At 43.8% G+C, this 23,579-nt stretch overlaps 1 pseudogene; it reads right to left on the reverse strand.

Moving 5' to 3' along the window:
• Positions 1–2,698: 2,698 nt before the first annotated feature.
• LOC134579580 (5S ribosomal RNA) lies at positions 2,699–2,817 on the reverse strand (annotated as a pseudogene).
• Positions 2,818–23,579: the final 20,762 nt, after the last annotated feature.

Here is a 23,579-nt window from a genome sequence, read left to right on the forward strand (position 1 = left end):
ATTGAGCGTCCTGCTAGAAAAGGACGTGGATTCCTCGCGGCCGGTGTTTAAGTGACTGGATGAACCGCGAGGAACGGAGGAGACAGCTCGCCTGGACGGATACACCACCAAGTCTCTACCTCCCTTAGAGGTAGAGGCCTCAGGTACCCTGACACCTATTGACCGAGGGCCCTATAAGTTGTCAGTCCGCCCCTGGTGCTTATACCAATGGGATTTCATCTAGAGGGATAAAAAAACAGGCAGGCAATCTCCAAAACTTTTCAAGAAGGACCTCCCCCAATTAACCTTTGGCCTTATAAATAGCTTCCTATCCAAGACATCCCCAGAAAATACAAAAGCCGACCAACCGTACCACTCAGACTATGAACAAATATGGGGGGGAAAGTAAGCACTGCCTCTAATCTTCAGGAAAAAGAAATTTGCGGTAAGTAAAATTTATGTTTTTCCCTTCAGATTAGAGGCAGTGCTTATACCAATGGGATCTCCAAAAGCAATCCCTTAGGGCGGGACTCAAGTCTCACTGCAAAAAATCTGCAACCAAAGTTGCATCTACCAAGAACAACAGACCAAAGTGAGTGAAGAGAACACCTCGTGGCTGTTATGAGAACGAGAGAACGTATAGCAGAGGCCCTCAGGCAACCGATCTGAACATAACTGATCGAAGGAACCTCAAAGGCGGTAGATGAGAAAACTCTAATGAATGCAGACATTTAAGGCAACGTAGACGAAAACTAAACGCCCAGGCAGTGGAATTAGACTTCCAAGACCCTAGAACGCTGTTGGGAAAAGTTAGAAAAATAGTGTTAGATGGAAGATAGAGAAAATTAACGAATCCAATTTAACTCCACTTTCTCCTGCCGAAAACAGAAACTTGAAGTCCTTTCCAAAATAATTTGGGCGACTACCCCCAAAGACCTAGACTGAAGACTCAAATCAGCAGAGTAACAACCCCCAAAAGAAGATCCCTTGCGGAAAAGATTCCCTGAAGATAGGAACAAACCACGAAGAGCCTAGCAGATACTGGTGATCTGGAGACCAACCTCTAAATATCAACTGATAACCGAAATTCGACCTTGAGGGGCTCTGGCTTTAAACCATACGCAAAGCCCATCCGAAGAAAAAAGAAGAGGTTAAAACTTTGAAGCGGACGCCTGTTTTTCTAAGGACCAATATCCTAAAAAAACAACACCTTCCATACCTGGAATATATCTTGGAACAAGATACATTTATAGTAAAAGAACTTGTCAATAATCTCCTGAGACAAACCCTTATCCTTCAGTATCTGGAATACATAAACCAAGTAGTCAGATTGAATTACAACAATTTTGAGAAGCGGTACCCTTGAGAATTCCAGGATGACTATATACAGTTACGGTCCCCAAAGATACCTGTGGAACATATATGATGAATGGTATAACAGCTACTTGCCACCAAGGGAGGAAGACTATCATTCTCACCTTTCCCATCCTAAAGGATCTTGGGGAATAGGGAACCAGGAGGAAACTATAGGTTAGACTGGAATACACACAAAAGAAAAGGAAACCAAAGCTTACGGCTCTGTCCAAGCTTGTCCAATGAAACACTTCATGCTGTTTGATCTAGAAGTCCCAGTTCCATAACTGGAAAATCAAATTCTTACTATCGTTAGAGTGAAGATTAAGGAGTCTGAACCAATCTGCTTTGTATTAAATGTTGACTACTTAATGTTACAGCTAAACAGAGGAATATTATGTTCTATGCATAAGTGAACAGATCTAAGAAAAACTAATCCAAGCAAATCCAGGAACAAGATTTTTCAAACAAGATGACCTTGTATGTACATAATTGCTACCGAATGTGGAACTATCTGACCAGATCCGGATAAGAAAATACCTGGTCTTTATCTGAAAGGCAAAGAGCTATCCAGCTAGCCTTCAGTCCTATGTAGTTGGATAAGATTTTACAAATTATCTCAGCTAAATTCCCTATCTCCCTATGAGAACCTAGCTGAGACCTGAAACATCAGACGTAAAATTATGCATGTTCGATTTGAGAACTAGAACCAAAGAAAGAATCGTCTGGCATCCTTTATTTCTGCCTGGTTCAGAAAGGAATGACCGAAGAATAGGATTTTACTGCAAAATCTTATTAGTAACCATAACTGGCCACTGAAGGACCTGTAAACAGTGCTATACCTAAAGAAGCTGAAGAGACCAAGCAGGTTCTTACAAGACAGGAACCAATATTATTTCCCAAGAATCTGTCTACTGAAGAAGCAGAGAGATTTCAGGTGTTAATGCCAGAGAGAACCACAATTTTTCCCTCAGGGAATTGCCAGTCTCTGAGAGTCAAGACCCTTGTCAAAATATTTACACCTGAACTGTTCCTTGACAAACACCAGAACCGCATACTTCCTGAAAGGGGAATTATTATCAGAAGATTGATTAGCATCCACCTGTATGCTATCGAAACACCCTAACCTTTAGGGCTGGTGTACAAATAAATTAGATGTCCCTGAGGAAGCAGAATTGTAGAGATTCAACAAATTTATGGATGGCAATATTTTGCATAGTGAGAGCATCTCAAGCGGCAATTGCCATAAGCATTTTCTTAAACAAACATTTACTTAAAAGCTGAAAAATGCAGACAAACCTAGGCAGAAAACCATCTCAGTCATATCGTGTCTATTTGCAGGGAACAAATTGAAACTGGTGGAATTTACTTACGGCACCTGAGGTTCCTAGTTGGTCTCCCATACAAGTACTAACCAGGCCCAAGACTGGATGGCTTCTGAGATCTGACCAAATCAGGCATTTACAGACTGGTATGGTCGTAGACTACCCCATGATCCATAGGTTTGCAGCTGTACTAGAATTTTCTTCAAGCCCAGTAACATGAGGAAGAAATAATTTCTCATGAAGACTAGTTCATACAGGTTACCATCTTTAATGGCGGAAGCGAGACTGATTACATAGATACACAGACAGAATAAGACAATACCCCTGATTTAACACAGTAAAGGAATTTAAGCATGCGTGGGATAGGCATAAGGCTATCCTAACTATAAGATAAGGCCAGAGACTAATGAAAGTATTTAGAAAACTGGGCAGACTAGATGGGCCGAATGGTTCTTATCTGCCGTCACATCCTATGTTTCTATCCAGGCTTTCCTTAGCCGTAATTGGGAAGCAGAGGCTAGAACAGAAAGAATATCTGCAAACTGTACTACAACCTGTTTGATGCAGGCTCTGAAGGAATCAATAGCAGAAGAAGTACTTTAAAATTGGAATACCAAACAACAGCCTTACCTGCTATAGGCTTTCATTAGCCGCATGTGGGAAGCAGAGGCTAGAGCAGACAGAATATCTGCAACTGAATTTACAAAACCTGTTTGATGCAGACTCCGCTGGGATCAATATCAGAAGTAATTCTTAAAATTGCAATTCCAACCCACAATCTTACCTGATAGAGGCTTTCCTTAGCCATATTTGGGGAGCAGAGGCTAGAGCAGATAGAATAGCTGCAACTGCATTACAAAAACCCGTTTGCTGCAAACCCTGCAGTAACCAAAATTATGAAGCCTTTTCTTGAATTTTCCATGCCAACAGTCATATAGCTGAAACCTATCAAACTTGGAATTGAAAAAAAACATAAAATGTGCAACCATGGAGTGAAGCACAGGAAAAGTTCTGCCTCAGCTGAAAAACAGACTGCCTTGTAGAAACTGATATCAGGTGAAACTAGTTGAGGTGGAGAGAATGCCAATTGCACAGAGCTTGTCTACAGCAATTGCTAAAAGCCTACTGCATGTTTAACCCCATAAGGACCTATGACATGTTTGACAGGTCAAGATTCCCTTTTATTCCAGAAATTTGGTCCTTAAGGGGTTAAGCAAATAAATACTGTAGCTAGGATTCTGGAATTAAGGAATCCATCTGCTATAACAGAAAATTAACTTAACCAGATTTTAAATATCAGCCTCCTAAGCATAACCTAGTGAGTCATACGGGTCCTGCTCTTGTGAATGTATACCACTTCACTTTAATTGTTGACCCTGTTGCAGCAATTAGTGATTATTGAAACCCATAATAACTAATCACCGAGCAGCAGCTAATTTCAACCAGAAAAGGAAACTTAAAGTTTCCCAATAGAATAATGTAAAAAATATCTGTTAATATCCTTTATAGGATTTAATCAAAGAAAATCTATTTGGACCCAATCTACTAAGTGCTAACCCCTGCAAAGCGCTATATGATTGAAGACTTTAGTAATAATCCTTAACCCCTTAAGGACACCTGACATGTATGACATATCATGATTCCCCTTTTATTCCAGAAGTTTGGACCTTAAGGGGTTAAAAGAAGAGAAGTTAAAAACTCTCCTACTTAGAAACATTATCTACCTTACAGCACAGATAATTAACTTATTCAGGTTAGAGTCATTTAAGATAAAGCAAAAAGTCTTACCTTAAATGTCCTCAGAGTGTGTTGGAGGTTGGTGAGAACACACTTGCAACAAATTCTGAGTGCACCTGGCAAACAGTTAGTTGCTGCTGGGTAAACAGCCTCTCTAAGTCCTGGAAACCAATATCTTGACCCCGGAGAGAAAAAACAAAGATATTGGCGCCTGAATTTTAAAATCACATTACGCATGTCCTGCATTTCGCGATTCTACGGTGGAAATAAACATAACCTGTACGAGTCTTCCACCGCCAGGACTACCCAGCCAGTGCCCAAAAGCGCACCATCGTCTGCCCGGCACCTGGCTCGGTATAGACTGAATTAATACGACCCGGGGGCTACAGCCGTCTGGAGGGTTAACCCTGGCTGATCTCTGAAAAATGTATTTAAAAGAAGTAGAGCCTCCAAAGCCTCAGCCCTCTCACCATACTTCTAGGGAGAAACCTGACCTGACACCCTCCCCTGCCAGAGGCAGGCAAAGAACTGGGGATGTCTTGGATAGGAAGCTATTTATAAGACCAAAGGTTAATTGGGGGAGGTCCTTGAAAAGTTTTGGAGATTGCCTGCCTGTTTTTTTATCCCTCTAGATGAAATCCCATTGGTATAAGCACTGCCTCTAATCTGAAGGGAAAAATGGGTGCGCAGACCCTTTTAAAGGCATTATTACATCACTGAAGAATTCAAGATAACAACAAGTAAACATTATTAATTGGTTTAGGTGTTAAGTGGTTAGTTAAATGCCCTCCCATCAAGAGGTGGTGACATTCTTGACACGGGAGTGGACACAGAATGTAGGTGCCATCTTGTTAGCACGAGGTGTCCACTCGATGGGAGGGGTGCTTTGGCAGCCATTTTGAGTAGTTGGCATTAGTTTCAAGGTTAATTTTCAAGGTTTTTTTTAGTAGATACACATTTTATTATTCAGCTGACACATACTTTATTGAGACCAACATGTCGCTCAGTGGCCACAATGTTTAATTCAACAGGAACACATTGTTCCGCTGACGCACATTTCCTCCTGACAAAGCATTCTCTTAAGCTGATTTCATAAATTCTATAATTCTACAACAGTAATAACTACAAATAAATTGGTTGCTATAACGCGAGTAGGGGCATGTCTATTAAAAAAAACATCCCCCCTCCTGAGCCCCCACCCACGACGCGCAAGTGGGGGCTTTTAAACTAGAGGGGGGACCTATTGACCCCCTCGGCCCCTACCCCTGAGCGGTGGGTGGGGGCCCTAAATATCAATAAGGGGGGACCTAATGTCCTCCCCCCGGCCCCCACCCCTGCACGGCGAGTGGGGGCCATAAATAACAATAAGGGAGGGGGACCTACAGAGTGCTCTGTGTTATTTTACACAGTGTGGGAAAATTCCAAAGAACCTTCCCACACTGTGTAAAATGACACAGAGCATTCTGATTGGTTAGCTTGAAATCCAGCCAGAGTGCTCTGTCATTTTACACAGCGTGGGAAAGTTCTTTGGAATTTTCCCACACTGTGTAAAATAACACAGAGCACTCTGATTGGTGGATTTACCTGTCAGAGCACTCTGATTGGATGGCTTAAACCCACCAGAGTGCTCTGAGCCTAATTGCAGGGTGGAGCAAGGCTTTATAAGCCTTCCCCGGGGGGCGTGGCTTGGACGTCGACCGGGATGGTAGCTTAAGCTGAACGCTCCGCTCCACCGGTCCCTGTAAGCCCTACTAATAAGCAGACTTTAGCACTAATGGGACGGAACCGACGGGGTGAACCCACCAGGACCCCCGAAATGAGAGGTTCCCAAACGAGCCAATCGCAAGGTCCGATGGATGAATTTCTGCACACACGAGGTGAGGCCTCCGGATCCAAGATGGCACCTGCTCCCTCCACACCCGGAGCTTCCCCTGCCTCTACACTGGACGGCATAGGGGGAAGAACTCCGTACCATAGCGGCCTCAATGGCCACGAAGGCAGACCTTCTGGTGCTTACAACCACCATTCAAGATGCCCTTGGAGCTGAAATCGCTGGACTCCGGGCTGAGGTGACCGCGCAGGGCAACCGGGTGCAGGAGCTGGAACACTCCTCCCACGAGGCCCACAATGTCAGACTGGTGTCCACTGATATGGCACACGCCAGATAGGGTAACCTACTCCCACAACTTTGAAGATCAGTTGAAGACCTTGAAAACCGCGGGCGCTGCTGTAATATCAGGGTACGCGGCATGCCGGAAGCGGAGGGTGAGGAGGACATTGAAACCACATTGACGGCCCTTTTCCGCCTGATTGTGCCAGACGACGCTCAGCTGGAAATCCGTTACGATAGGGCACACAGGGCCCTGAGACCCCGCTCCTTGGAGGACGGCCCACGGGACATCGTATGCTGTCTACACTCATTTGCTGTGAAAAACGCCATCATGAAGGCCGCTAGAGAACGGCCCACGTGGGAATAACGAGGGGCACGCATATCGTTGTATAATGACCTCTCACCGGTCACGCTAGAGGCCAGGAGGGCTTCCCATTCGCCCCATCAGCACGACATCAGAACGGCTGGGTCACGATCCGCTGGCCGGACGAAATCCCCAGGTTCCTGGATGAACTAGGCCTGCCGCCTGTACAAATACCGGTCTGGATCCTGGGGCCACTGGATGCAGGCCAGAAACCCCAACGCGCACCCCGTCGCCGAAGAGGAAGGTCGCCACCACCAGGGCCCCCACCTCACCGCCGGGGTGACCAAGACTAGCAGCCGCCGCTCCAAGAATGCCGACTCGCCGGAATAGGACTACCCTTCTTGTCCCTGGGAGACCCCTTGAACATAACTCGGTAATGCTGACATCTCTGGGCCAACAGGCAGTCTCAAGTAATATGCATCGTCCTCAAACCATATAATCGCCCGGAGGGGGTTGAGACTCAGATACATGACACCCAGGAGGGTTATGCGGGTACCCGCAAGATCCTCCATGTATTATCTGGATTGCCCACAGGATTAAGATGTCTGCAATGGAAGTATTCCAATGCGGGGGAGATATTAGGACTTGCCCCCCCCTCCCTTGCAAAGCAATATGTCTTATCCCTAACTCACTCTATTTGTCCTTGAAGCTGCCACCGGAGGGGACCAGGGATACCGTAAAGGGAAATCGGACAACTCCTGTGGTGGTGGGTTTACGGAGGGTGGAGGGATTCAAAATATGGTCTGGATGGACCCCCCTACTTTAACCCGCACGGAAGCTCCATGCTGAGATTCTCTCAACAACACATACGGGCCTGAGCTGTTCGCTGCGCTGGGATATTGGACTCTGAAATTCCCCCCCATTCTGATAAGTATCCTTCCTTGCCGTATAACGAAAAGATTGCTTATTATGACATCATGCCTACTGTATTGTACATATGTTTATTTATCTGATGTGAAGTAAGGTATATTGGGTATGTGTATTGAGTTTCACGGGAGAGCAATGACAGTAATAGGGACAGGGAAGGGTTGGTTAGGGAAATGGACAAAGGCGAGGAGAGGCAAAGGGAGTAGTGGGTATAGACAGAGCCCCTCCTGACTTAGACATAAACATGTAAGATGACTTTATTCAATTACTTTATTAAAAAAAAATAAAAAAAAAAATACCACAAGCACTGATGAGAATATTGTTGGGTCACTATCACAGTTGTTGCGGGGAAATACCCCATACCCGAGGGACCCATGGGGCGATGCCGAAGACTCACCCATAACCGGACAGAGACATAGCAAGTGGATAAGAGGTTTGGGGAATGACAACTGACGGCACTAGACGGACAACCCAACTCTCTACTTTTCCCTGACAGATAATCTGTAGTTATGGCTGTTTCGAGGGGCTATCCCGGGGGATGGGGAACAGGGAGGATAAGCCGGCGGAAACGGCACAGGAGGTGGGATGAACTGGCTGCGATTGCTTACTGTTTATACTGTTTAGACTTCGCTTCTGGCTTAATGTTTGTTTATTTTAATATTACTTCACTTAACGCTCGTTTGCACCCACTGTGACCACACACACTTGGGCTGGGACATGGTTGGAGTGGGATGACTCGACAACTACACTCACTCCGAAAACGACGCTGTATCTATCCTGGTTCAGACTACGACCACAGCTCTATACTTTCACCTGCGTGAAACTCTCAGCGGAGCCACAGGTTTGTTCACTCACCGATCTGGACATCGGGGTGACTCCTGGTCACTCCTGCTGAGACGCACGTGACCCTCCTTTTTAGGAGACTCCGGGACAACCACCTTCCTTCACCCCACTGGGGACGCCATCCAAGGGGGGGGGCCCACACGGCCCGCCCTTATTTTAACTCATCCCCGACACCGGCCTCACACTCATACCTCACCCACACACACATAATCACACTGACTCTCACATACAATACTTCCTACGGCCGCGGTACACGCTCTGGTCTAGGACAAATAACGAGAGACGACTCCCACATGGAAGTTTGACTACAGTTAGTGCCTAACTGAACATTCCTGCGCATAGATACACATAGAACTGCGTGAAACCGACGGGACGCTGCACCTAGTAATAGAGTGTAGGCACATCTGCTTTCCGCTGTCGGCTCATATCGTTGCACGGACACACCCTTCGCTAACCCACGCGCTTGACCACGGGAGACCCTATGGCGTACAACCGCACTCCCCTGTCCGTCATGACCCTCAACTGCAGAGGCTTAAACTATCCGGAACGCCGCTCACACCTATTGAGAAATCTCCACCGCAAACACATATCAATAACGATGCTCCAAGAAACGCATTTCAGAGACGAGGCAGCTCCCAAATTACGAAATGCAAACTTTCCACCGAGTTACTGCAACAACCATCCGACGGCTCGAAGAGCGGGAGTAGCGATTTTGATCGCTGCGGAATTAGATTTCTGAGAGCTGGACAGACTGACGATCAGGGACGCTTTCTCTTCTTGAAGGGTACAATAGCCAACAGGATTTATACTCTGGCGACCATATACGTCCCCAATTCAAACCAAGCACAATTTCTGCGAGGGACGTTGCGTAAGCTACACAGATTTGCGGAGGGAGCTTTGATAGTGGGGGGAGACTTCAACGCCCCATTGGACCCTATTATGGACTCCTCCACTAGCCACAGCTGTCTCTCACAATCTCGCATCAGATCTATTCGCAAAGCACTAGAGGAACTGTCGTTAGTGGATTGCTGGAGGGCACTTCATCCCGTCAACAGGGATTATACGTACTATTCGGCGCTACACAACCGATACTCTCGAATAGACTATGTGCTCATCAGCGGAAACTCCCACTCGAGAGGAATGGATCCACAGAGTCGAGGACATTAGAGCAGCTGAAGCCATGCAGGCTGAACTGACGGGCAGGGGTCCTAAATGTGCGGAACTTTGGGCTCCTTGGTTTACTTTCCGCGCGCTGTGGTAGGGGTGCTGAGAGGGGATAGGAGCTGGGCGATGATGTGAGCCTCGTAACATAACTATTACAGGAGTTACGCCCCACACGGGCATACTGAAATTAGCAGACACAGGATACATGCGCTACAATCCGTACACAACATCGAGGAGGACAAAGAGACATAACTAGACAAGACGAACAGACAAATACATAGACACACTAGAGGGACCTACACGAAAATATACGAATATAGGAACGGCACTGACGGACCACACAACAAAGTTAGGACTGGAAGCTCTTGGCCTGGACTCTGGGCGTGTCCGGCGTCACGGGGATCACGTACCTCATTCCCCCCCCCCCACGCACACAAACAATGCCACTATGCCCACAACTCACATTTTCTCCACGCCAATTGATTACTGTGCTGCACCTAATCACGCTTCCTATTCAACGCCCCCAAAACACTATTACCTGGCAACATTACACCTAACCAGGGAAATAAAATGAACATTACATAGACAACTTGGGCCAAAAGTGGATCCACACACCAGGGAAGGGTACTGACCTGCCTTTTCCGCTCCGAAAGGTGTCCCGATATGGGGAGGTAACGTCATAGTTATCTGCCGCAACATTGTTGTGGAGGATGTTGCCGGGGACTCGGAACTAAGAAAGGGTCCTTCATACACCTTGTTTGGGCTATTGCAAATTAGGTGATTCTCTGACCACTTCCTGCCCCCACCATTCCTTCATTCCACAACACATTGATGCCATACAGCGATCCATACATAAGAATGGACTGAATCACTGCAAATCCCCATACACCACTCTACTTTTTCACTTTTCATGATACATACGGTATAAAAAGGTACCATATGTAAACTCATGATTCTCAGGAAGCTCCAAAAGTTGTCATGCTCGAAATGCCCTGAGTCTCATTGGACATGACCGGCCACATGAGACCGCACTACATCTACACACTGCAACTACTTAAATGACCGAATACATCCTTGTACATTATCATCTTATATGAGCTGTTATGTGACATGTAAATGTTATGTTATAACATTGTATTATCTATGCGTGAACATACTGTTCCTGTTTTGTAACCTTACACTTCAATGTTGATCAGGGCCTGCGCGCCCGCACTGCATTTTACTTACTTGATAATAAAAAATGATTAAAAAAATAAGCCTTCCCCCACCCTGCAGAGCTCAGTCTGTGCGGAGCCCTCCATGGGTGAAAATGGATTATAATTTTTTTGCGCTCTTTTTTTTTTTAAAGTGTGTCGGTTATTATGGATTTTTATTTGGCCTTTTTTGGGGCTGAAAAAAGAGTTTAGAAGAAAAAAGACATCAAATGGTAAGTCTATTTTTTTTTGTACAGGTATTTGGATAAGGGTCCCTTATTATTTTTAGGATGAAGGTGGTAGGTAGGGGTTATTTTTTTGGGTCGAGGAGGGTGACTAGGGGTTTGGGGACCCCTATTCACCTGGGGGGGGTTTAATTTTTATTTAGGGCCCCAACCGCCGCTGTGGGGTGGGGGCCAGGGGGAGGGCATTAGGTCGCCACCCCCCCTCCCCCAATTTTTATTTATGGCCGAACCCACCGCTCAGGGGTGGGGGCCGGGCGGTGGAGGACAGTAGGTCCCCCCCACATTCTTATTTATGGCCCCCACCCACCGCTCGGGGTGGGGGCCGGTTGGGGAGGACAGTATGTCCTCCCCAAATAAAAACAGAGCCCCATCTTGGGAAAGGTTCTGCCAAAGATATCATGTACATTTTACGTATATCACAGCCCCACCTGGGTCAGATGAGGCTAATTAGTCATTTTCCCAAGTTAAGTGAAATTTTTATTACTGCCCAGAGCCGACAAGCTTTAATGTGAAACACACAGATTGGACTAGATGTCAGCAATCGCCTGACTTACTAATTCAGTCTTTTTTACATAAATATATATTCTAACTATGAAGGTTTCCACAGTGAGGAATGAGTCCTACTGTCTACCATATTTCTGACACCTTCTTTTAATTGGCTGATGTGCGCACCTCCAGTTTGATCAGATGTAAAATTAGGATTTGCAAATAAATGTAAAGTTTAGACAATTTAGATAACATAAGGTATACATAACTATCAACAGTAGGTAATAAAGTTTAATTGGGCTTTAATGTTTTCAGAACATGAATGTATCCATAAAATAAAAATAAATAAAGCAAGGTCCTTCTACCAAAGTTGCAAATAAGTAATTGGCTTTCAGTATCAATAATTAATAATGTAAATATTTTTTAAAAATAGTATCTCTCTTAACTATGGTTTCTTATTTCTTTTTTTTTTTTTTTTAGATAATTGCTGAAAATCCTTCCCACTGGGTTTGGTCAAGGGTCCGAAAAGAACATCATGGGTGGGCGATCCAGAGAAAATATCGAAAGCCAGATGAATTTTTCATCCGAGATAAATCACAAAGCCCTCCCATTTGTTGCCTCTGTGAAACATTAGATAACGAAAACACCAGTATCTCCAAGGTTAGCAAACCTACGCAGTGGAAGGTACTTACTTGTACCAGCAGACATTGTGGAGATTGTGCTGTAACAGGATATCAACTGCAATCAGCACCATTACTCAGGTACATTTTGGTGCTTCAACACACATGAGAAATTTAAGTAAAATTGGAGTGGGATCATTCTCTACCTTGGCTATATTTCTGTCTTGGCTATATCGGCCTAGATCTTTGTTTCTAGTAATCTTGGCCCCAACCCATTGGTCACTGAAAGAACTGCAAAGTGCTAAATCAGGAATTATGGATTTAATTTATCTCTCAAGCTGCTGATCTATAGATTGACATTTATATAAAAGAATAATCAAGCAGCGGATAAATGATAATTTTCTAATTGCAGTGTGTGCTATCTCTCTTTGCATAAAACATAATTAAAATATTTGATTACACCAAATGAAATATGAAAACAAATAGTCATATATGTTCCTATAATTATGTGTTAATATTATAAATTTATTTTGGGAGTTAGCCATGTCTAGTCGACCTCTTTACCTACATTGCACTGCATTTACACATTGAAAAGAGACATGTGTCTATTAAGTTCAGCCTCTCACATTTGTGTTATCCCCATAAAAAAAAAAAAGTGCTCAGTTTGAAGCACTTCAAAATTTGCAAGAAACGAAGAAAAATTCCTTCTTGAACCCAGAATGGCAGTCAGATTTATCCTTGATCAAGAAGCTATTACCCCACAATTAAAAAATTGTATTGAATATTGTGTTTGTGCAATTATGCATCTAGTTGCTGTTTAAACATCCGTTCAGACTCATAATACCACTACTGAAGGCAGATAATTCCACATCCTTATTGTTCTTACTGTAAAAAAGCAAACAAAAAAAAACGTTCCTTTGCCTTAGACGTAATCTAATTTCTTCCAGTCTAAAAATGTGACCTCTCGTCCTATGTATAGTCCTGTTTGTGAATAGATTTCCAGACAATGGTTTGTATTGCCCCAGGTATATTTGTATAATGTTATCATATCTCCTCTGAGGTGCTGTTTTTCTAAACTAAAAAGGTTTAAATCTGTTTACCTTTCTTCATAACTAAAACGTTACATTCCTATTATTAATTTTGTAGCCCCCCTCTGCACTTTTTCTAGTGACATAATATCCTTTTTTAGAATAGGTGCCCAAAATTGCACAATATATATTTAAGATGTGGTCTTACCAGTGATTTATAGAGGCAAAATGATATTCTCATCCCGAGAATGAATGCCTACATGTTTTAGCATCAGGAATACATGTTTGTGTTCCTGCCCCTATAATGTTCCTTTAATTTCCATCTGCCATTTGAGATCCCAGTCCCCCAATGTATCTAAATCCCTCTCAAAGTAATATCTTGCTCACATTGTATTATTTTACAAAGTTTTAAGTCATGTGCAAACACTGAAACATGACTTTCAATCCTTATTTCAAGAACATTTATAAATATGTTAAATAGAAGCGATCCCAGACCAGAACCCTGAGGGACACCACTTACCACTTTGGTCCAGCTTAAAAATTTACCATTAATGACAACTCTCTGTACTCTATTTTTTTTTTTTTTTATATTCTTTATCTTTGCCGTGCGCAGGTTAACAAACGTGCCCATGGTGCCACAATAGCAGTCCAGGGCTAAACATACATATACAAAGTGGCTAAGAGAGGGTCTGCACAATTTTTTGTACTTATATGAGTGTGTCGTGTGACTGTCGTTCTAAGAGAGTATGCTTACCATAACAGGGTGTGAGTTGGGTGCCTATGATGTCTAACATACCGATTGTATGCTAGGTTCTAGTCTTGATCGCAGGCTGTGCGCCGCGAGTGAAGCCTATGTACCTAAGCTCGTGTTGCATGTCTAGGCAATGTTACCTGGATGTGTACCCTTTTGAGCCTCGGTGTGCGGTGAGTTTGGTCTGTCGTTGGCACTAGAGGTGCAGCGCCTGGTTTAGGGACTGCTTGCGCCGGTCAGCTGGAGGGTCAGTCGAAAATAGATGGGGGGTCAGGTAACCTGACTATGGGAGTGAGTGTGCGCTGCTGTGTTGCTTAAACTAGAAAAAACAATAACAAGGCTAATATGGTTTGCCAAGGAGGGGTAACTTAGGGTTGTTGCTTATAAGTAGACATAACATGGCAGTAATGAGAGTTCAGGTAGCCCCTTCCGCTTGTCGGACCGCAGGGGACTGTCGTGGGACGAATATGGTCACCTTCGCCGGGTCCCAGCGTTGCTTTGCAGTTCCTCCTCTTTGAGGTTCACCTGACGGCAGTGATTCTAACGATAGTCCCAGTGTGCGCATTATGGCCGTTGCTTCGGCGATGTCGCGGACTGTATGCTGCGTTTCTCCTTGGAAGATCAGTAGGGTTCTCGTGTGCCGCCAGCGGTATTGTACGCCGTTCTGCCGGAGAATGGTGGTGTAGGGCCTAAGGGTTCTCCGCCACGCCAAGGTACCTCCGGATAAATCTGGATAGAAGGTGAGCTGCATTCCTTCGAAGGTATAGGGGTCTCGGTTCTTGAGGGCTACGAGCATTGCTGCTTTGTCCCGTCCTCTGCGTAAGTGGACTATTAAGTCTCTTGGGGCCGTTGCTGGAGCCTGGGTGCCTTTGGAATGCGGAAGCAGTCTTCTAGGGACAGGGATTTAGCCTGTCTTGGGGGTAGTAGCGCCGCTGCGAGGCGTCTCAGCATGTGAGGCAATTCCTCAGTTTGTACGGTTTCCGGGACCCCCTAATTTTCAAGTTGTTCTTACGTCTAGCATCCTCCAGCGCTGCAAATCTGGCGTCATATATTTCATTTTGCTTTTTGAGCCCCAGTATGGTTTGTTGCATTGAGGCTATTTGCTGTGTATATGCACCTGCAGTAGTTTCCACCGCACCCAGCCGACCTGTCAGGCCCCGGAGGTCCGCACGCAGGTTCGCCATATCTGCCAGTATGGTTTGTTGTAAGCCTGCCAGTAGGTCCTTAACCCCTTAAGGACACATGACATGTGTGACATGTCATGATTCACTTTTATTCCAGAAGTTTGGTCCTTAAGGGGTTAAGCACCGCCGTGGTCACCGGATCTTTGTCTGGGCTGAGCGGTGTTATGGCTGGCGGTGGTCTCGCCGGCGCAATGTCCACCTTGTCGTCTAGTGATAGGTGGTCGGACAGGTCTGAATAGGCCCTGGAGTAGTCGGCCATATTGGGCCTGCTGGCCTGATGTGCCTGTCTGAGGAGTGTGCCAATGTCCTGGCTAAGGTGAGGTTTGTCTGGTTTTATTTTTTTGTTTTTCCGACCCATTGTTTCGGGTCTCACTCCCGCCTCGTCAGTTATCTCGATCGAGTTTTGCTTCGGTAATATATCAAAATCTCTAGCCGTGTCCCGGAGCTCTGAGACCATGCGGCCATTCAGTTCAGTCGCTTAGCCACGCCCCCCTCTGTACTCTATTTTTAAGTGAATGTTCTTCCCAAGAACAAGATTTTTTTCATCTAGACCAATTTCTTTGCACACCTATTGTGTGTAACCGTATGTGATCTACTTGGCAAAAACTAACTGGAGCACATCCACACCCTGATCTAAACTTCTAATTACTTCTTCATAGAATGCAGTTAAGTTAGTTTGACATGACGTATGTTTCATAAAACCATGCTGGAATTTGTGGATACCAATGTTCTTCTAAATTAATTCCTGAATATTATCCATTAACAACCTTTCAAATACTTTCCCAGCCACTGAAGTTAAACTCACAGATCTATAATTTCCAGGCAAGGAATTTTGAATATAGGAACCACATCTGTCTCCCTCCAATCCTCCGGTACAATTCCTGAAAGAAAAGAATCTTGAAAGATTCACTTATTTCCACACTTAGTTCCTTAAGTACTTGTGGGTGAACACCAACAGGTCTTTGAGCTTTGTTTATATTAACTTTCTTTAGTTGCTGCAGCACTTTGTCATGAGTCATCCAATTAAACTTTTTCTGCAAGTTTTTTGCAGCAATTATTTGCATATCTCGAGCCATAGGTTCTTCCTTAATATATACTAATATAATGAGAAATATTAAACATTTCTGCCTTTTCTTGGTCTTCATTAACCAACACCCACATCCAGGTTTTCAGCTTACCAACACTTTCATTTTTTGTTTTTAGAATGTATTTACTTAAAAATGCTTTGAGGTTGATTTTACTCTCTTTGGCTATTACTTCCTCATTTTGTAGTTTGATCGCCTTTTTGCATGCATTATTGGCTTCCTTATATCTGTTATAGAATGCCTCTGCTTTGTTCAATTTAAGTGTTTAAATACCCTTTTCTTATTTTTCATTTCTTGATTTACTTATCCACCAAGCCACATTGGTTTCAATTTGTTTCTTTTATATTACTTACCCAATGGTCCATACAGAGAAATGTACCCTTCTAATACTTATTTGAATATATTCCATTTATCCTCAGTGTTTCTTTCACTAATGAGTGTATGCCAGTCAATATATTGTAAAGCTGCTCTAATCTTATTGAAATTGACCTTTTTACAATTATATGTTTTAGTATGTCCATTTGCTTTTTTGAGTTTATTTCAAAAGACATCATATTGTGATCACTATTTCCCAAATGCTCCCTTACTTGAATGTTGGTCAAAAGATCAACATTGTTTGTTATAACCAGGTCCAAACAAGCATCCTTTCTAGTTGGTGCGTGTACAAGTTGTGACATGAAGGTGTCATTTAACAAGTTCAAAAACCGAATTCCCTTTGCTGAACTATTACTCCTTCTATCCCAATTTATGTCCGGTAATTAAAATATTTCATAATTTACAGCGTTGACAGCAAGGGTTATACTTGCATATGGTTATACTTTCAAAGCTCTACATCAGGGGTAGGCAACCTTTTAGCAGCACTGTGCCGATATAGGATTGTGATGTCCCGCAGCATGCCGGTCCTATTTTTTTTTATAAATCGAGGTGTGTACGCTGCCGTATTCTGCTTGTTATTTTTACTGTAATTGCTTTGTATTGTTGTATTTGTGCGTATATATGCAGGGCTGTCTTTAATAATCACTGGACCCTGGGCAAAGCATTTGCTTAGGGTCCCCTGGACCCTGTCCCCCCTTCCCAGGCATGCAATCACGTCCTCCACCTCAACAGAGTGGCGGACCTAAAGTAGAGAGGTGCAAGAATTCTTGGCGGTCTCCCTGTTGCATGGGTGATTAAAAGGTAGATCCCCATCTGTCGTGCAACTCCAAAAATGCATTGACAGCTGGGGCTCTACCATTTACTCATGTTTGCAGGTCTGTATTTAGCACTAAGCAGTTTTTGTGTGTTTTTGTGGAATATGTTTGTATGTGGTGTTGGCATGATTGCAAGCACACACACACACACAGATACACACAGAGACATACTGACACACACACACATACATGCTGACATACAAACATACTGACACACACACAGATATACTGACACAGACATACTGACACACACACAGACATACTGACACACACAAAGACATACTGACACATACTGACACACAGACATGCTGACACACAAAGACATACTGACATACAAACATACTGACACACACAGATATGACACACACACAAACATACTGACACACACACACTGACAGACATACTGACACAGACATACACTTTAAAACCAACCCTCCAGTTTCTTACCTTTCCTGCTGGTGGCTGAAGGTGTTGGGAGTTGGGGTCTAGAGCTCTTGGCCAGCCACCCTCCAATCTGCCTACTCTTCTTTCCTGCGTGCTCCTCTCTTTGTGGGAGGAAGTGATGCGTGGCCGTCACTTCCTCCCAGCCTGCTGCCGAAAACCAAGGGGCCCGCTCGCGCTGTTAAAGCACCTCAGCGTGTGACCGGGTCCCTGCTGACAGAAGCCCAGCGGGTGGTCCTTTCTGCATGGGCCACCCGGTGGGCCTTCATAGTGTGCAGATTACCAGCCAGAGGGTTAGAAATAGTTGAGGCCAGCAGGGCTCACGGTGCAGCTGCCCAGTTTGCCCCGCGTGAAAGAAGGCCCTGCATATATGAGCTATTATATTGTTTATGTTCATGAGTAGTTTATGGTATTGTGTATGATACATATGAACAGGGCTGCCATCAGAAATTGTGGGGCCCCTAACACAGCTCAAGGTCTGAGCCCCCGTGTGCCCGCCTCTAAGCCCCGCCTCCAAATCCCGCCCACAGGAATACACACACACAGACAGAAATATACACACACACACACTGATATACAGACACACACACTGACGTACATACATACTCACATACTGACAGACACACACACATACATACAAACTGACATACAGGCATACAAACAGACATACATACATACACATAAATACATAACATACATACACATACATACTGATATACATACAGACATATACACACACACACACACAAATAGATATATACATACACAGATACATACAGACATACGGACATACACACACACAGACATACATGCATACTGACAGATATATACATACACACATACATACTGACATACATACACACACAGACATACATACAGACATATATACATACTGACAAACACACACACATACAGATAGACACATACAGACATGCATACACACACACATATACACATACAGACATACACACAGACACACACACAGACATTCATACAGACATATACACACAGACACACACACACAGACATACATACACACACCTCATTTATCAGCCACCCTCCTCTTACCTCTAAGTTGCAGGAGGGTGGCTGGGGATGATAGGAGGTAGGGGATGCCTCTCCTCTCCTTTTTCTCTTCCTCTGCTCTCCACCCGCGTGCAGTAAGCTGGGAGGAAGTGACCGGCTGTCACTTCCTCCCAGCAGCCCTTGCGGTGTAGCCGGATTTTTTTTTTTTTTTAAAGGGGCCCGGTTGCGCAATTACCCGGCCGCAGCGCTGACCGGGCCCCTGAAGATATGGGGCCCATCGGGTGTCCCTAAATGCTTGGGTCACCTGATGGGCCCCGGTGCAGATGCACCTGCGGCAGTTTTGCCGCTCCACGTGGGGCCCGTTATGGTTGTCACCCCCTGATGGCGGCCCTGCATATGAATGTAAGCTGTGTATGGGTGCTGCTTGTGGAATTGTGTGTGTGTGGATGGATATGTCAAAGTGTGTGTTTGGTAGTGTGTGGGGGCTGTTTGGGTATTGCATGTATGTGGATTGTTAGTGGTGTTTCGTTTGTGCGGATTGTGTGTATGTTTGTGTGTGGGCTGTCCGTATTATTTGTATGAGGGGAGGGTTATTCTGCATTTCTGTGTATATCTAGCGGTGTGGGGGGCTTCCCTGGGTTCCAGTGGGGACTAGTCCGGCCAGGTACATGTCAAGGACAGGAGCTGCAACAGCAACTGCGAGCTGCTCTACTACAGTGTGGCTACCTATTCACAAATGCTAGGAGGAAATGATCTGAGATCACTACCTCTACGTGCTGCAATGCATAAATTGAGGATTGTCCTTCACCACCTTTTCGGATTAGCAGATATCTGAAGTTTTACTGGGACTCCTGATACGCCAGAGCCTGTTTGGCTCTAGCGGCCTTGAGTGCCGTGCAAAGACACCTCGAGTGCCGTGCATGGCACTAGTGCCGTAGGTTGCCTACCCCTGGTCTAGGAACTGGAAAGACCTTCCAATGTCAATTAAAATACTTGCAATACTCAGTATCAAAGTTAACTGGAGCATATGAGCCTAAAAGAATACATTTTATTGCAGAAAGGAAATTATAATGTACCCCTTCACAACAGGGCAATCTGTAAGAAAATTCTGAACATTAACTCCTTAAGAACCAAAAGCATGCCACCCCTGACATATACTTAAGGGATTGCCAAACTTTCAGGTCCCCAAGAAATAAAAGAGAATACTGAATAAAATGTATAAACCAGACCAGCAGAAAAAATAAAATGTTTCTAAAGTTATGACCAGGTGAAAGAAAAAGCCAATATTAACAGCTTTTAAATCAGTTAAATTCGATTTTAGAAAGAAAATAAATATACCAGAGAAAACAGTCAGGTAATTGTTTCAGAGTTACCTACTTATGAGATCAATTAATAGCCCAATTTTGACTCCTGCAACCAGCATAATCTACTAAGCTGTGCATCAGTAATCAGCATTTATCTGAAGGTTAACACTGCCACCAAACTTAAAAAGAAAAAAAAAAAAAAATCCTATCTTGATCAGAGAGGAGATGATACCTGGCAATAGAAACACTTTTGTAGAATGGTCTCATGTATACATAGGTGTGCACACAAAAAAACAAACCACATTAATAATGTTAAACATTACCATGCTCCATTTTGGAAATCAGATCTCCTTCTCTCCTGGGAGAGGCACTCAGACAGGTTCAGTAACACCTGCAATCTATCTGAAGTGGTAAAATGTGTTAATTGCTTATCCTGAAACACCTGTGGTAGAAGGAATCTAATACAAAGCCAAAAAGCAGCATGTTTCCTTATCTACTTCATTTAAAAACTGAAATAGAAAATCCACAGTAGGCAATAGTTACTTACCCAGTACAACAGTACATTTGTTTTTGCTAGAATTGGGCTGTATTATATTTCAGCGCAAAACAGACCTTAGACCATTTGTATTGTTAAATCTACCAAGGCTGTGTATAAATTGGTTATATATTAATACCAACCTGCATACAGAATATAGGAATCACATACATTGCGGATGTTTCTAACAGCACCTTATGCACAGAGATTTCATCACATATACTGAGTCTGATTAAACAGTAATCATACATAGCCTACATCTGCTATATACAGTGACACTATGCCTGCACACATAGTAAGATTATATGAGTGAGCTAAATTGAGGCTGTGTATTAACAAAACTTCATGCACATAATATACCACTCACATATACTGAGTCTGATTAAACAGTAATCATACATAGCCTACTGATATAGATTCTTTTAAGCAAACAAATAAGTTTGAATGACTATCTGTTCCTGTCCAAATTAGAGATGATTAAATTGCGTATACGCAGAAGTAAATTCACACTGACACACGGAGTTCAGGTTAAAAGAACTTCGAGAAAATTTAATGGCATCTGGTTAAAAAGCGGGCTCGCAGACCCTTATAAGAGCAATATTACATCATCATAGAATATCAAGATAACAACAAATAAACATCATTAATTGGGTTAGGTGTTAAGTGGCCATGTCAATACCCACCCATCAATATTATTAATTGGCTTAAGTGTTAAGTGGCCGGCTACATGTCCTCCCACCGAGAGGTGGCGTCATCTTGGACACGGGAGTGGACACGATGGCTCAGGCGCCATCTTGCTAGCACAAGGCTTCACTCGATGGGAGGGGGGCTTTAGGTGCCATTTTGAGTAGTTAGTGCTGTTAGATTCGAGGTCAGGTTCAAGGCTTTTTAGTGAATGGACATTTCATTAGTACAGTTCTCATGATCTAACTATGGCATACAATGTTTCATATTACAGGAACTTGACAATTCCGGTGTTAATCATATCCTTCTAGAAAATACATTCTCTTTCTAATATTCTAAATGCTGTTAGGAAAATCTGTCATATAATGAAGTTAATGGGAAATTTAATAAGGGTTATTAATAATTCTACAACAGTCCCCCCTATGAAATGTTAGGCACTAAAAAGATAAACTTTATTTGTTAATACCAGAAGACGTGTTAGCCCAAAGACACAGAAACCCCATGACCGCTAGCTAGGTGTTATTGCAAAGTGCAAATCTGTCCCTTCCTGTCCCTAATAGGCTGCAGCTCATCCGTCAATACGGTCAGGAACTTTCTTCACTCCGCTGGTATCCCGCAGTGGCTTGCCCACCACATCTCCGCACGGCAGTCTATCCATAAAGACGGACGCTGTCCCTAAGCTGGTTCCCTACCTAAAACTCTTTTACTTTATCAGTAAAAGGGATAGTTTGCAGCGGTATACAGGGTGAATTGAAATCTTGGAAATCTTGGTCATCAACTGTCAGATGTGCAAAAGTTGGTGCCGCTTGGTCTGCAGTCTTCTGTAGGAATTTTCTCAGACAGGGGAGGACACAACAAACGACAAGAGCGAGAATAAAAAGAAAAATTAGTAATGCCATACCAATATGAATTAAAGCTTTTTGCCACCCTGTCATCCAACCAAACCACCTTTCCCAGGGACCTTTCACCCCAGAATTCCTTTTTAACTCTTCAGAGAGCTTATTTAATTTCTCTATGGCCATGGTGACTTTACCATTAGGACCTGTGTTTTCTGGGATTTATGTACAACAGGTCATGGTGTCGGGCAGTATTTTACATACGCCCCCCTTCTCAGCTAGGATCATGTCTAAGGCCATTCTGTTCTGGAAGGACATTTGGGATGTGGCCTGCAATTGTTCGGCTAAACCCTGGAGGGCATCTCTGGTGTAGTTGACAAAGCGTTGTTGGTTGTAATAAATGTAATTAATCCAATTTAAATTCTTGTTTGCAGTAACTGTGGTAAAAAGTGATTCAAACCCCGCAGCAACCTCATCTATTGCTTTAAATTCATTAGGTACCCCCCTAGGCACCCCAATGGCATCAATATAAATGTGGGGGTCAAAACTGCCTCTTACTGGCTGGTGTGTGTATGGACTCATGTATGTCAGGGTGTGTGTCAGAGATGATATGTATGGGCATGATGGCTTTAGCCAGAGTACACTCCCCCCACCATTCCTTGTCCATTCTGGATCTTAACTGTAAATCCCCACACAACCAGTAAATATCTCCTAATGACTTGGTATGGAATTGTAATAGGTACATAGGGACAGTTCTGTAGGTGGCACAATATCCTTCGGAAAAGTTACCCATGAACTTACCAATTCCGTCATAATTGGCATAACAGGTGTAGTTTCCCTTATAGATCGTAACACCATCTGGGGGTTTGAAATCCTTGATTAAGAGGGGATATTGTACTGTCCATGCTTTGCAGAGGGACCTGTTAAAATTGTAATGGTAGGCAAAAAGACTTAATATGCAATTTTCTATTTCTAATGGCAAAGTCAAAGGCACGGTGCCAAGATGAGGCCGGGCACCACCACACACATAGCATGCGGTTCTGTTATGTTTGTTGGCATTATATTTCATCTATTCCAACCATAAATTAACATCATTAAAACCTGTTTCAGCTGCCATGGTATCTTCAAAGGTGGGATTAGCAATGGCCATCATGTCTTTAAAGGACTGGATATGTGGTATTAATGGGTTTGAGACCATGTGGGTAGCCCCTTGCCACTCTGGAGAGTGG

Source organism: Pelobates fuscus, chromosome 12 (assembly GCF_036172605.1).
Source record: "Pelobates fuscus isolate aPelFus1 chromosome 12, aPelFus1.pri, whole genome shotgun sequence".
Lineage (NCBI taxonomy): Eukaryota > Metazoa > Chordata > Amphibia > Anura > Pelobatidae > Pelobates > Pelobates fuscus.